Source organism: Parasteatoda tepidariorum, chromosome 11, assembly GCF_982258835.1.
Source record: "Parasteatoda tepidariorum strain Cologne lab strain chromosome 11, Ptep-v5.0, whole genome shotgun sequence".
NCBI lineage: Eukaryota > Metazoa > Arthropoda > Arachnida > Araneae > Theridiidae > Parasteatoda > Parasteatoda tepidariorum.
Window position 1 is genome coordinate 40,957,470 of NC_141765.1, and position 15,968 is coordinate 40,973,437.

General features: G+C 27.6%; 1 protein-coding gene across 4 annotated transcripts in view; it reads right to left on the reverse strand.

The window, feature by feature from the left end:
- Nucleotides 1–15,968, reverse strand: part of LOC107453345 (solute carrier family 4 member 11) — a 351,566-nt gene that overhangs the window by 280,222 nt on the left and 55,376 nt on the right. The gene's annotated exons all lie outside the window — the stretch shown is intronic.

The window sequence follows — 15,968 nt, forward strand, 5'->3', positions numbered from 1 at the left end:
CTATTGTTAGCTTTGTCTATGGGGGTAGTTCAAAAAATTTTTGTATTTGATTATTTGATCGATAATTGTTAGAAAAATGTTTTGAATTGTTATTGCTATTTAAATTATCCTTATTATTGAAAACAAAGTTTTTGAAGTAATAATAAACAGCCCATTTCTATTCTGATAACATACCCAACGGTAAAGAGAATCTATTTGATATCATTTATATATATATATATATATATATAGTAACATATATAGTTACATTTATATTATGTCGATTAAAAACTGTCCCTTTCAACAATAAGACAATTACGTGAATGTAATTTACTCTAGATATTTTATTTTTTTTAAATTTCATTATTGAGAATGCAGGCAATTATAAATTATGGAAAGAAACAGAAACAAATATTTTTTTAAGAAAAATTAATAACAACTAGAAGTATTTTCTATAAATATGAAAGTTTTAATGGCATCTCAAACTCTTTTAAACTAAGATTTTTTTTATTTATATTCTTCTAAAAGCCGAAAAGTTTAGACTGAATTTGTCTTATGTTAAATTTTCCCTTTAAACATCAATAATTAAATTTTCTTTTAAAGAGATGTTTTTAAGTAGGTGACTTTATTTTAAATATGCAATTTAAGAAAGTAAACTGAGAGTGAAATCATGAATGGTGGCACATCTCAAAAAAGTCAATTTGCGTAAGTGCATTTCTTTACCTCTAAGTAAGAAGAATTTCCATAGAAAAATAATAGCTTCATTAAAAATGGTAACGCTTTTAGCTTCTACTTAGATTTGAGTTTTAGCTACCTAATTCTACATTTTCTGATGAAATGCATAAAATTCTAATGTGCGAGTGTGACGAAAAAATTAGGCAATTTTTATTTCTAAATAAAGAATTTTAACACTAATGTATTAGGAATAAATCTCAAATTTAGAAATGATTTTGATTAAAATAGTTCTTTGCATTAAGATAATTATTTGCATTAAAAGTTACGCATTTTTGGGAAGACTAATGAGAAATATCGTTTAATATGGAATTCTGAACAGAACTTAGTATCGATATTTTTTTAATATTTTCTCTATACACTAATAATTCCTCGAGTTCTCCGGTTAAATTATCGAAAAACAATATCTGTAAGAAATTTCAAGTTGAACATCACAATTTTAAGGCATGGTTAATTATTTTTAACCATGTTTGCAACTTTTTCCACATAATAAGCAATCATTAAGTGTATAAAACCGTCATTTTTACAACAACAAAAAACTCGCAGCTGAAAAAAATTTGCAATTTTTAAAGATCTAAAATTTAGCTTATGACTGGGTCACCCAACCCAGACAGGTCGGAGTAAAGACACCATACAAAAGCAACACCCTGGTTCACCAGGTTGTGGGAGGATATGGGACTAACAACTCCACCCCGCAATTACTTTTGTTATAGAAGTGAAGGTAGTAAGGCCCATGTCCCCCGAGGTGTACAAAGAAAGTGATACTGAGTCACGGTAGCTCAGGGGATAGAACGTTCATCTCCCAATGATGTGACCAGTATTCGAATCCGAGTGGTGGCCGGTTGACAGAAATTCAGCTCCAGACTCACATCCACCACAGTGCTGATTTAAAATATCCACAGCAGCAGACGAATCATGGGTTAGAATCCCCTTACAGTCGAGATAACCGTATGAGGTTTCCGTGGTTTTCCTCAACGTGTAACGCAAAAGCGGTTATTTCCATCTAAAAGTCATCCATGAAAAGGGCCTCCATAAAATGGGCCTCCATGAATAAGGATAGTTGGCCCCAATGCTTGATTCAGGAGTTCCCTTCTCTTCTGGTTTGGGTTCAAAATTGCAAAGCTATGGAGTTGAACATTGAAAGTCGTGAACTCAGAATCGGGTCTGCTGTTCAACGTCAATTATAAAATAAAATAAAGTGACACTTATTGCGATTGCTAAGACTTTAAGATAGTCTGATTGGATACAACTATGATTCCGGTTGGTGAAAGTTACTTGTTGGAAGATAGCTTGAAGGTGACCAGTAATCTATTCTCTATGAAGAAAATTGTCAAAATAGGATATTAGGACATTCGAACTCTTTTCGAGTGTGGGAAGATAGCGTAAGAAAAAGCAGACATGGAGAGATATGGCATTGATAGATTGAGTCTTAGAGAAACTAGATAGAATACCCGTGATGAAATAGTTCTTTGGAGAAGAACTTTGATATATTCTGGAAATTTCGAACGAATACGACCAATGTTGCGATGTAGTAGCTTTAATACTAACAAAAAAAGTCAGAAACACGCCAGAAGAATGGAACCCAATCTCCGTAACTCAGTAATGTGTCTGAACATTGGCAAAATTCAAGGCAAAACAGAGCATTGGCAAAATTCAAGGCAACGCTATATTAAGTGTATATGTCCCCACAAAGGATGCTAAACAGACAGAAAAGCAGGAATTCTATAACTAGTTGAAGTATGTTAAAGATAAATTTAAGTCTTAAGGATACGTTAATGATTATTGGTGATTTAAACGCAAAGTTGGCGAACAAAATCAAGGAATAAAACTCTTATGATGCATAATGAACTTGGGGCTGCAAGCGGTAACGGAGAGCATTTTATTAACTTTTCCTATTGGATAATCTGTGCATTGGAGAGACTTTCTATGCTTACAACGTTATTTGCAAAGTTATATAGGATTATAAATATGTCAAAGTAAAATATCAAACAGCTCACATTGCAATTATTAGGCATTCCCTATTAAATGAAAAAGTTAGAAGAGCGGCTAAGTGAACCCTGATTATTTGTTGTTCCTTGGTAAAAATAAGATCAAATCAGCAAAAGCAAAAGGTAACTACAACGTTGTTCTTTTTCTTTGGAGAAAAAAAGAAAATTAAATATTGAAAACTATTCGACAAATTTTAATAATATATTTCACGGCTTTTTTTTGTTTTTATATTTGCCATTTTCTTTGTTTGAACAATTTTATAAAATATTTTAACATCTGAATTATACTCAAATACTAAAAATTGAAGTAAACTCACAAATGATTTATCTCGACCCAACAAATTTCGACTCTTTATGAGCATTAATTCAGGAATAAATTTTTAACTTTGTTACTATTGATTTTGCTTATATGCATCGTCAATTATATGGCGATAACATAGCGATATTTACAAATTTCAAAATGATAATGCTTTATTAAAACATCAAATTTGAAGCTTACTGTTACTTCCAATAGTGCCTCATTTGATTGAAAATAACATGCATAGTATATTTCTCAAAAGTTAATATATTACTTTGTTAAATAAACTCGACTCAAGTTTAACAAAAATGCACGTTCAAATTATTTCCATCTTTTCTCCAACGAATTTATGATTTATATAGATTACAAAATTTCAGGCCATTACGTACGCCACGGTAGTTACTATAATGTATAATTCTTTATTTGCTTATCAAAACTGTCTTTAAAAATGTTTTACTGAATAATAAGCATGAGCTTACGAGATGTCTCTAATCCCGACACATCGAGACAGCTTGCGATGTTCAAAATTGGAAATGTGCCAAATGAAACACCAAATGATGTTTCGACAAGAAGGCATTTGATCGCAATTCCCCCTTAAAATGCAAAGCTCTGTTTCAGTATTAATGTTTGTGAGAATTAGAATATGATAGTGCAAAAAATCGATGGTGTTTCTGGAAAATTTATGAATTACTACAAGTTAAATATTTTTACCTGCATTTAAAACAAAACATATTTTTATCTAAAGAATATGATTCCGAATAATTTCAATTAGAAAAAAAGGTGCAGATAAAGATATTGTAGATAACTTCTTACTATGAACACTATCATAGTGAGTGTATTCATTTTTGAAAGGGAATTATCAATGCTACTAAATAATCGTGTTTTAATACTAATGTTTGTGATAGTAAAATTATGGCAATGCAAGAAAACCGTTGATTATTTTTTAGAAATTTATGAATAATTACAAATTAATTATTTTTGCATACATTTAAAGCAAAATAACATATTTTTATCTAAAGAATATGATTTTACTTAATTTCAGTTGGAAAAAAAAGATACAGATAAGGAAATTCTGGAAAACTTCTTACAATGAGCATAATTAATGAACGTTGTAGATAACTTTTTACATTGGCAATAATCAAAATGAGTTTGTTCATTATTGAAAAAGAATTATTAATTCCCTCAAGTAACTGACTTTATAAAAGCAAAACATAGAGTTTTACAATGCCTTAAAAATTATCATGCATATAAGAGAAGATATGGTCAGATAAGATCAAAGATTTCGACCACAAAACAGATTTTTCTGATTTGTATGTATTTTTACTAGATTAATTATTTTTGTTTAATTTCAAATTATACTAATTTGCTTTGCATAATATTTTTGATATTATATAATAATTATTTGGATATTCAACTAAATAATTATTATATAGTATCTTTTCTAGGATATTATTCTGTAATTTCTTTAAAAATGAATTTTGATAAAGATACTTTTCTGCGGTGGTTAAGCGATAATTCTGAATAAAATAGCTTAAAATGGATAGTATTTGTAATAATATCCATTTCCATAATTAAATAAAACCATCTAACACAGCATTGTTTTTGAGGAGATTTTAGTAAATTTATAACAGAAAATAAAAATAATTATTAACGATGAAGGTATTTCTTGCTAGAAATTAATCTAACTAAAATCATTGGATATCAATCAAAATTGCATCATATAAATTTATATTTAACTCTTAAACTAATATTCTTTTGCTGTTATTAATATTAAAAGGAAACACAGTAAAATTTTCTAAAAATGATAAAAAAAATATCTTGCAATTTTTGATAGTTTTTCCTTTTAAGATTATACGAAAATAATGAATTGACTTTCTTAAAAATGCAAAAGTTACAACATAATATGTCGAGTGATGCGGTGCGCGATCTATATAAACTTGAGTACTCAGTTGATTAACGGATTTATTCACTCCTGTAGAAACATTTTAGTAAAATACTAACATTTTAACTACTTTATTGAAAAAATTTGTTTAAATTATGGAAGAAAAAGAATTAATAGTACTTTAAATATAAAAAGTAAAAATTGCAACTTATTTATCTGTAATAATTTTGAATTAAGGTTTCAAAGGCTTATTGCCAATTCGACACCATAGAAATAAATATAAGCCAAATAGCCAAAGAATGTGCTCTAGATGAAGATATTAGCAGAACTTCGACTGTTACTCTAAAAACATACGAATGATCACAAGAGGTTAGATCGACAAGAAAGCGTGCTAGACTTCTAAAGATGATTGAGAAAAGAAGAACTAAAGAGTGCTGAAAATAATTGAGAAGAAGCATTTTATGGACTTGGTATTGATGAATTATAGTTAGTTGCTAAATTTTATATACTTAGATGGATTATTGATCACAAAACTTTGAACTTTTTTTTCTAATTTGCTCCATCTCTAACTAGAACAATTTTTAATCCATTTACTTCCAATTCTGACACAATAAATTATAGTTTTTGTTGCACATAGTAATATTTTAATAGAATTGACTGATTTTGAGTGATCCACGAAAAAGTAACTTATTTTATGTCATGTTTTGATTTTTTAAGAACAAATCAATTTATGTTTCAAAACTCCTACCTGCCGAGACATTCTTGGATGATTTTTTTAAGTACAGCAATTTATAATTAATTTAAAAAATTAGTTATAAACACTATATTATATAAGCGCTAATTTTTAAAAGGTTTGTATTTGTGACATGATAAAATGAAAATTAAAATATGTACAATATGATAAAAAAAAGTGCATTAAGTTCATCACAATCGTAACAAAATTCATTAAAAATCATTTTTACAGACTTTTACGCTGAGAAAACACTGAGTTTTGACAAAACTACTGGAATATTATAAGATTTACCATGTTTCAGGCTCTATGGGAGCACCAAATAGTAAGATATTTTTTACCGATGGGCTTTCATAATTATTATGGTAAAATTAATATAAAAAAATATTGTTTTATACTTTGCATTAAAATTTGGTAAATGCGGTAAAAGTTTTTAATTTTATAATAATATCTTACAGCATGGTATGAAAATCCTTTATTCGGTTAAATTGGCATTACAATTTTGTATTTTAAAGTAAGAAAAACTATCAGAATAAAATATTATTAGAAATATTTAAAACTAAACTATTTAAACAAAATATCAAAAAGCAGGAAAACAAAATAATGAAAAGATATAATCTGTTCATTAGCTCACACTATGATTTCCGCAAAAAGGAGTGCTTTCTAATATTGTATCAACGGAGCCAAAGCAAAATCTATTATTGAAATAGTGTGAGGAGCGCTAAAAATACTGAAGTGAAAAAGGAGCACATTAAGTAAAAAATAAATACGAAATAAAACATACCAAGTAAAAAATAGAAATTAAAATATGAAGAAATTACAGAACAAAAGACAAAACGAAAGCTATAAAGCGAGTAGCGAATTCAATTAAACTTGCATGTACCGGATTCTTTCAAGAATGATTTAAAATTTTAAAATATTTTCGTAATAGCATTACCAGATTACAAAATATGATAACAGAAGCCTCAAGTAGAGGTTCGAAGCGTAAATAGAGGGATCTTTTGTGGCGTATTTTTACTAGAGTACTTAAGGGCGTTTGATTTGTTAGTTACCTTGGATTGGTCTGAAAATGGATGTGAGCAAGGTAATGTTATTATACTGGATAATTTATAGTTTATAATTAATAAGGTTGGGCCGAGATAGCCTGGTCGGTAGGGCGCTGGGCCCATATCCAAGAGGTCGTGGGTTCGATCCTCGCCAGCCGAAGACTCCCCGTGTAGTAAATGGTGACTGATGCACGTTAAATCTGTCGAGTCTCAAAGTCCTCCATGTTCCCACAACAAATCAATACCTCTGGGGGTACTGATCCAGGAGCTTCCTTGTCTTCTGGATTGGTTCAAAATTACAAGGCTACGGAGTTGAACGTAAGTAGTCGTAAACCCATGAAATTGGGTCGGCTGTTCAACAACGGTTATAAAATAAAATAAAATAAAATTAATAAGGTTGAGACGAGATGGATCAGGGGACAGAGCGTTCGCCTTTCAATAAGGTGAACCGGATTCGAATCCCAACGTTGGTTAGTCGATACAAATCCGCTTCAGGCTTTCACCTACCACAGTGGTGACGTGAAATATCCTCAGTGGTAGACGGATCATGGGCTCCGAGTCCCTTTGCAGTCAGGCTAACCGTGGGAGGTTCTTGTGGTCTTTCTCTTCATGTAACGCAAATGCGGGTTAGTTCCATCAAAAACTCCTCCACGAAGGTAAATTTCTCCCAATACTTGATCCAAGAGTTCTCTTGTCTTCTGGATAGTGTTCAAAATTACAAGGATACGAAGATGAACATTAGTCGTCATAAACCCAGAAATTGTGTCGGCTGTTCAACGACAGTTATAATATAAAATAAAATTAATAATGCTGGTATTTGTTAATTATGCAATTGTTAATTGTGATTGTTAATTAAACAATTTTAATGATTTTAGAAAATTAAAATGTATTTGAAAAAACATATAATCTGTCCGGCTTACACAGAATTTTACCACGGATTTGACCGAATTGGATTTGCACAAGATTAAAATATAAATTAACAAAGAACTTTTTAGTAAATTTTCTAATAATAATAACATACAACTAACTCAATGATTTTATATAGAACTTAATTACATTATTTGGGCATCCATTGTTTTCAATCAAATTTTGAAAGAGGTTTGAGAGACGTTTTTTGGATAAATAAACATTTCTACAAATTCTTTTAATTCTATACATTTGATTACAAATGGTATTTAAATAAATGCTTTTAGAAACATTAGAATTCCAAGTAATTCGTTAATTTATATAAAAAATAAAATAATTTCTTTTATCGAATAAATCAACATAGCAGATATTTTCTTCTTTTTTAACATCTAAAACTAAAAATTAAAAGTAATATTATCATCATGAGTACGAGGCATGATTAATTCCTCGGGATAAATATTATTTAACAAAATTGCATAATCTTGAAAATTAAAGATAATTAAATCATCAATAAATCTAAAAACAAATTTAATATGAAGAGTATAATTTTTTTCATTATAGTGTAGAGTTAGCTAAGAGAGATGTTTAAGAGAGATCAGTTAGCTAAGAGTAAGAGAGATCAGTTAGCTAAGAGAGATGAAAAATTAGATCCTTGTGGTATTCCATCAGTTTTAAATAAAATATGTTTTCCATTATAAAAATAATTACTAAAAAGACAAAAATTAATTTGAATTTCCCAATAATCTTAATCGTAGGATATTTTATTAATCATAGTAATAACTCAAAAGAGCATCTTTTAGATGAGAAAGAGGAATTTTTATTGAAGAGGTCCTGAAAATTGAAAGTCTCAATAGAATTAATTTAATTTTTTTAATAAATTATAAAATCAGTTGATGATTAGTGCTTCTTTAATATTATTGTTAATAATTTTATTTAAGTAGTTAGAGAAAATGGTGCCAGTTTTAGTTGGGTAAGTATTAGACCCACTTGTGATTGTTCTAAATCATATAGGAATTTTATGAAATTTTGGACTGATAATTAAGTAAGGACATTGTATATTGCTAATTTTAATTTTTAACCTCTTATATATAAATAAAAAAATTTTAGTGATAATATAATTATTTAAATTATTAAGCTTAGAATTTTTACTATTTTTTAACTCCTAATTTAAAATTACAACATAGAATTTTTTACAGAGGATTACATAGTTATTGTTAGCTTGGTTCATGGGGATAGTTACAAAATTTTTTGTTGCTTAATTGATTAATCAATTTTTGTAAAAATTGTTGAATTGTTACTGTTATTTAAATTTGAAAACCAAGTTTTTAAAGTAATAATAAACAGCCCATTCCCATTCAGTTAACATAAAGGTAAAAAGAATCTATTTGATATCTTTACAGAAAAATTATTAAGATAATTTAGAAAGTATTTCAGAATTTATTAATTGATATAAGGCAAATGGCTCTAAATTTTGTGCCTTTTATCATGAAATTTCTAAGCCTTCTATAATATTTAAATTACCAGTAATAATATGTTTAGGATGTTTATCAACAAATTCGAAATATTTCACTTCTTCACAGTGACATTCATAATCAAATACTTTAGTTTTCCCTAACTTTTTGCTACTATCATTATAATTAAAAATAGTTCTACCATGAGATTTATTATATTTAAATTTAATTATGTTAAAATCTTTCAATGGAAATAAATTTTTCAAATTTTTAAAAATATTATGAAATTTAATCTTATCGAAAACAGGGTTTGAAAAATAACAACGAAATATAAATTATCCAAATTTTTCTTTTTGTGTGTCGAAATTTTACTCATTTTAGCTTTTACAAGATCGAAACAAGGAATTTTGAAGTGTAAATCAATAAAAAAAAGTTAATAATATGTTCCTTAAGCTTATATACATCATTATTCATAAGAGAGAAAACAAAATCGTTCATTTGATTAATATTATAATGTTTACTAAAATCTATTTCCATGTTAGAAATGAAATTTGCATTTAATGTGTCACTAAAGATCCCTCTATTTAATCTTCTAATCCCTCTTTGCGCTGCTGTTTTCACATTTTGTGATCTGTCAGTCTTGTTACGAATATATTTTAAATCAATTTTAAAAGATTCCGGTACGTAAAAGTTCATTTGAATTCGCTACTCGCGGTTTTTTAAATTTCGTTTTGTGTTATGTTCGCTATTTTCCTCTTATTCTATTTTCTGTTTTTTGCTTGATACGTTTCATGTCGTATATATTTATAATGTCGTATATTTTTTTATATATATTCGCTATTTTATATATATATATATATATATATATATATATATATATATATATATATATATATATATATATATATGGTTTGTTTGCTTGTATTTTAGCTTGTGCCACAACTGATTACATATTGAAATATTTTTATACTTCACCTTTTTTATAAGAATATTATTAATTGGCTTGTAAGAGAAGCAAAAATAGTTCAAATAGTATTTTCTAAAAATGATTTGTTTCAATAAATCGTACTACGAATTTTAAAAAAAAGTATGAGAGTGACCTTCAAAATATAATATAATACAATTCTTTTCATTTCATCTCACAAATGCTTATCTCATCTCTGAAAAGAGAGCTATAAAATCAATAAAATGAAACTCTAAACTCAAAATAAGGATTTAATCTCTCGAAATGAGGAAGATTTTTTCCTTCTTGCTGCAAACATGAAAAAGAGTTTTATTTCAAGATACAACTGCGATATAGTTTTCAAAAATTCAATTATTTTATCATTTGAAATCAATTTTTTCCAGGTTATAATTAGGTTTTTTTTTTAAAAAAAAAAAAAAGCAGATGGACGCAAATGACAATAATTATTTCCCTTTCATACCGATTATTGAATTTAATGTATTAAAAAAAATACATACATATTTTTTGTAATTTTTAAACAAATTACTTTCATCATTATTGCTTTCATGTTTTATTATACTCAGCATGCCTTTCTTTAATTTAACGGTTTTTTTAATCATTCAAACTGCATAAAATGTATTTTTGTCAAGCACAGATTCAAAGGTTCATTTTAATTCGTTTTTTATTAGCGCTAACAGTGTTAAAATCAAATTTTTTTGTGATTTAACTAAATCCTACAATGAAAGCAATGTAAAAATGAATTATAATAAAACTGGATAATTTTTTTGGTTTTTGAGAAACATTTAGGTTCCATTGAAAAAGTGAAACAATTTTTAATAACGTCATTTGAGATGATACAAATAATAATTCTTATTTCTTATTAAATATTTATTGCCAATATGATAATTAAATTATTTTCATTTTTATGACAGTATTTCTAGAAATGGTCAATAAAGGATTCTAATTTTTTTACAATTGAATATAAAATTGCAAGAGCGCATGATCTTAGTATTATTCAGGTTTTTTTGGTTCAAAAAGGTCACAGTTAAATGTTAATAATTACGGCAGATTTACATAAAGATTTTTTAAGAGAAGAAGAAAAAGTATATTGAAATAAAATATTTTTAAAAAATATTTAAAAATTAAAAAAATTATAATTAAAAGGCTGCAAAGAAAAATAAGGAAAGAAATAACCTCGTCATCAGCCCACACACAAAAAAGAGTGCTTTCTGATATTATGTTAATATAGCAAAAGCAAAATATAGCAGTACAAAATCTATCTATGCTATTATATTTTGATTCTGCTTTATTAATACAATATTAGAAAGCACTCCTTTTTGCGGATATAATAATGTGAGTTGATGACAAGATTATATCTTTTCCTTATTTTATTTTTCGACTTTTTATTTTTATTAAATTTTTAAATGTTTTTTAAAAATAATTTACTTTAATACATTTTTCTTCCTCTCTTTTGAAAAATCTTCCTATTTTGTCCATGTTTTGTCTACATTTACGACGATTATAAATTCTTTGCACTAGCAGCTTAGTCGCTGTCATTAATAAAATACAGAAGGGTAAATTACATTTCATGTGCGCTTTTATAAAACTCATAAATTTGTTCTGATGCCATAAAAATTCTCCAATTCTGTGTAACTTACCCAACAGTTGTACAAATGCCAAATACTTAACTGACCGCTAAATTTTATATAGTGTTCTTCCAATTTGCTTATCATTTTTTATTCGAGTAAAAACTTGCTTTCTTTCACTCATCGTTTCTAAGAAAACAAAAACTAAAATAGTTGAAATGTGTAAGAGATAAATTTACTAGAATATTTTATGTTCATGTTGTAATCTATACACAAGAAAACACGCTTGATAAGCCTGCTTACATACCTACTCTTATCAACATTAACTTTTTGTATTTTTTGACTAGATAAGATAAGACATTAAAATTTATTATGAAAAAAACACTTATTATATTTTATGTACTAAATTTTAAAATTTATTAAACAGTACTTTTAAAATTAAAACTAAAATTATGTAAAATAATTATTTACTTTTTTAAATTTTGAGGAAAAGAAGGTTAAGTATATAAATTCGGAATATTATAGTAAATTTTTAATTTTATTTTGACTCGTCCTCATAAGTAAATAACGTATTATAAGTTCATAATGCTATAATGGCTACTTTAACATCATTTGTCTAATTTCATTTAAATGCATACTATAAAATTTGCATCGATATTATCTATATTTTTTTTTTCAATTTAATTGTTAAAACCAGATGTATAAAAGCATTACTTATTATCTATATTTCAAAAAAAATTAATCCATAAAGTGAGTATCAAGCATGCTTGGGGACTAAACAATGGGGGCTCCACGTTCGGCTGATTACCCAACCGGAACATCCTGCACTCCAGACACCAAGGTCAAGAAAACTGCGATCTGTACAGTAGGACTTGGCCCTCTATGTGCTGTCGCGCTACTGAGTTAAATTTAGTTTAACTGTCCAAAATTGCAAAGGCTTTTTCAGAATAATTAAATCTTTTCCAGTACTCTTTTGTTTCAATAGCTTTATAGAAAGCAAATAATTATTTTTTTCCTCTTTATAATCTTATGTTTATATTTATTTCACATTGTTAATAATTAATAAAATGTCTTGCTAACTAACTAAAGTTGCAGCACAAAATAATTAATTACTCTTCAATATTTATTATTCAATATTTATTACTCTTCAATATTCCATTCCACATAAATATTTGAGCGTTTTTAATTAATCTTTTATTTCAGCATTTTTATAGTAAAAGGAATTATTTTTTTTTTTCCTCGTTATAATCCTATGTTTATATTCATTGTACATTGTTAATAATTTATAAAATCCTTTGTTAATTAAGCGAATTCGCAGTACAAAATAATTAAGTACTCTTCAATATTTATTATGATATTCCTTAACTTCTATTCCAAATAAATATTTGACCGTTTTCAATTAATCTATTATTTCAATAGTTTTATATTTTGACGAAATAATAGAAAGCGAATGTGAACAATATATATAAATGCCATGGGGCATTTTGAGCCACTTAAGCAAATGGTCATTCTTCCTACGTTAATGTCTCAGGGGAAGTGTTTCTTTCGTGAAAAAGCTGTCTGACCTAGAATAACAAAAGAGAATGTGCATCTGGAAAACATCAGAAGTTTCCTACTAACACTTGTATTATCAAATTTTGTCGTGTGAAGGGCTTTTTCATCATTATTTATTCTAAGTAAGCGAAATACCGTGATGAACTGAGATGTTGTGGCAAGTTTGTTTCTATTATAAACTAATTTAGCGAAAAATAGTGAAATTGAAGTAGCTTTAATATATAACTCAGTAAATATTTACGAAAATAAAAAAGTATTTTCCTGTGGAACGGATAAAAAATAAGTATTTTATCAAGCATTGAGGTTCAAAAATTCTTATTTATGTGTTCCTGAAAGTGTTTTAACGAACTTAAACATCTAAATGTCCACATTTTTATTTACCATTACTAAAATATTTTAATTAGATTTCCTAAAATTAGCACTGCAGAGCTATCGATAATTCAAAATTCAAAATCTCTAAAAAGTTACAAAGACATTTAGATTCTTATGGTAAAACTGTTAGTGGTTCTATGAAAGCAATTTAATGTTCAAAATGGAAAACGATAAGGAGAAATGATAAATAATCTCAAGAAATTGAAGGGGTAAGATATCACCTAATTAAAAACTTCATCCACTTCAAAAATATACAAATTGGAAAAAAAACCGTCTATTAGTTTCAAGCACTCAAAAATAGGCACTCATTTTCAAAACTTGCCAGTAATAAATAGGAAGAAACAAGAGTGATTTTGAATATGAAATGTAAAGTTTCCAATGAAAAAGGAAAAATAAAGGGTAGAGAGAATAAAGGTAAAGGTTTTTGTTTCTAAAGTTTATTTTTCTGTTTTTCGTTGGCAACATTGCATTTTATATTTCAAATCACTTTTGCTTTTTCACTTATAGGTCTGACTAGTCTTGAAATTAGGTGCCTATTTTGAGAGGACTGTTATTTATATTATATTTTTGAAGGAAGTTGTGTTTTTAATCAAGTAATGATAATGACTTGCTCCTTATGATCTGCTGGTTAGTTAATGTCCACAATTTTAAGAATCATCAGAAAGTCAAACGAGAAAATTTTATGTTATTCCTGTCGAGACCTGTATTGTTCAAGAAATGGTTAAGAGTGATATTCACACAGTTACTATTACTACACATGGGAAAGTTTTCTGTTTCAAAAAAAAAGGTATTTAATGTGTTCACTTGCATGCCCTCTAGTATTGGACTAGACGACTCCATCAGCTTTAATGGCGAATGTGATGCCACAATAGGCATTACATATTTCCCAGTTTTTAAAATTTCTTAAACTTATTTTTTTAATCATTATTAATCGAATTATAATTAAATTAAATCAATTAATTAATTTTTATTAAAATTTATAAAAAAGCAAAAGTAAAATATTTTATTCTTTTCTCATCGATCAATGTAACAGATAACTTTTTATTTCAATACTAATGTAGATTCACTGTCTCGACTAATCGAAAACAAAAATCTATTTATAACTCTATTATTAATTTCTTACCACAAATATGTTTCAGTTGCATAGTAATACTATTTCTCACCGTCTTGTTTGCGATTCGCGATCGCCAAAGTATTTTCAAACCTAATATTGATTATGGTACGTTGACTTTATTTTTGGCTATGTTATCTTTCGACAAATCACCATCTCTGGATCTCTTCCATGTTCCTAACTGTTCGTTGGGAACAATTCAAATTTGGCTTTTAAATAGGCAAGTCATGGGGGATTTATCTCCCATGGCCTGTCCTTATTAATATTATTATACAAAATTTATTTAACTTGGAAAGTCTTAAAGAAAAATTATAACTTGTATCTCGAGTTCTACAAATACTACTAAATAAAAGTTTTATTATAATTGTGTTCCAGTTTTCCTCATCAACTGTCATTTTTCATTATCCTGTTTCATCACAATATTCAATTAGTCAATTATAGCATATAACTTCCAACAACACCTGATTCCGCCATTATAATAAGGGCACAACCTGGAGGTTGCCTGTTATAACTACGATGAGTCAAAAGAGTTTTCCCAAAATAACATTGAAAAATAACGATTTCATTTTAAAACTTTATTTTTCAGTCTTGTTTACGATTCGCGAACGCCGAAGTATTTTCAAACCTAGTATTGATTATGGGACGTTGGCTTTATTTCTGGCCATGTTATCGTTCGACGAATCACCAACTATGGATCTCTTCCATGCTCCTAACTGTCTGTTGGGAGCAATTCAAATTTGGCTTTTGATTAAGCAGGTCATGGGGGATTTATCTTCCATGGCCTGTTCTTATTAATATTATTATGCAAAATTTATTTAACTTAGAAAGTCTTATGGATAAAATTATAATTTGTATCTCGAGCACTACAAATACTACTAAATAAAAGTTTTATTATAATTGTGTTCCAGTTTTCATCATCAACTGTCATTTTGCATTATCCTGTTTCATCACAATATTCAATTAGTTAATTATAGCATATAACTTCCAATAACACCTGATTCCGCCATTATAATAAGGGCACAACCTGGAGGTTGCCTGTTATACTTACGATGAGTCAAAGGAGTTTTCCCCAAATAACATTAAATAATAATGATTCAATTTTGAAACTTTATTTTTCATTTGCGAAATAAAAGTTCTATTTCTTAAAATTTACTTTACTTGGATATTATCCTACACTTTTTTTAATTCATCCGGCAATGCATTGTCTATAACACACCTCATGACTTAATATAAAGTTTTTCGTAAATATACAAATAAATTTTTTTTTTAATTACCATTTTGACAAAAACAAAATATTTTCAAATAATTAATTCTAAACGAAATATTGTTGATAAGTATTACGTTTTTGCAGCAATAAAAAGTATTTAATATAGAAATTGGTCATTTTGTA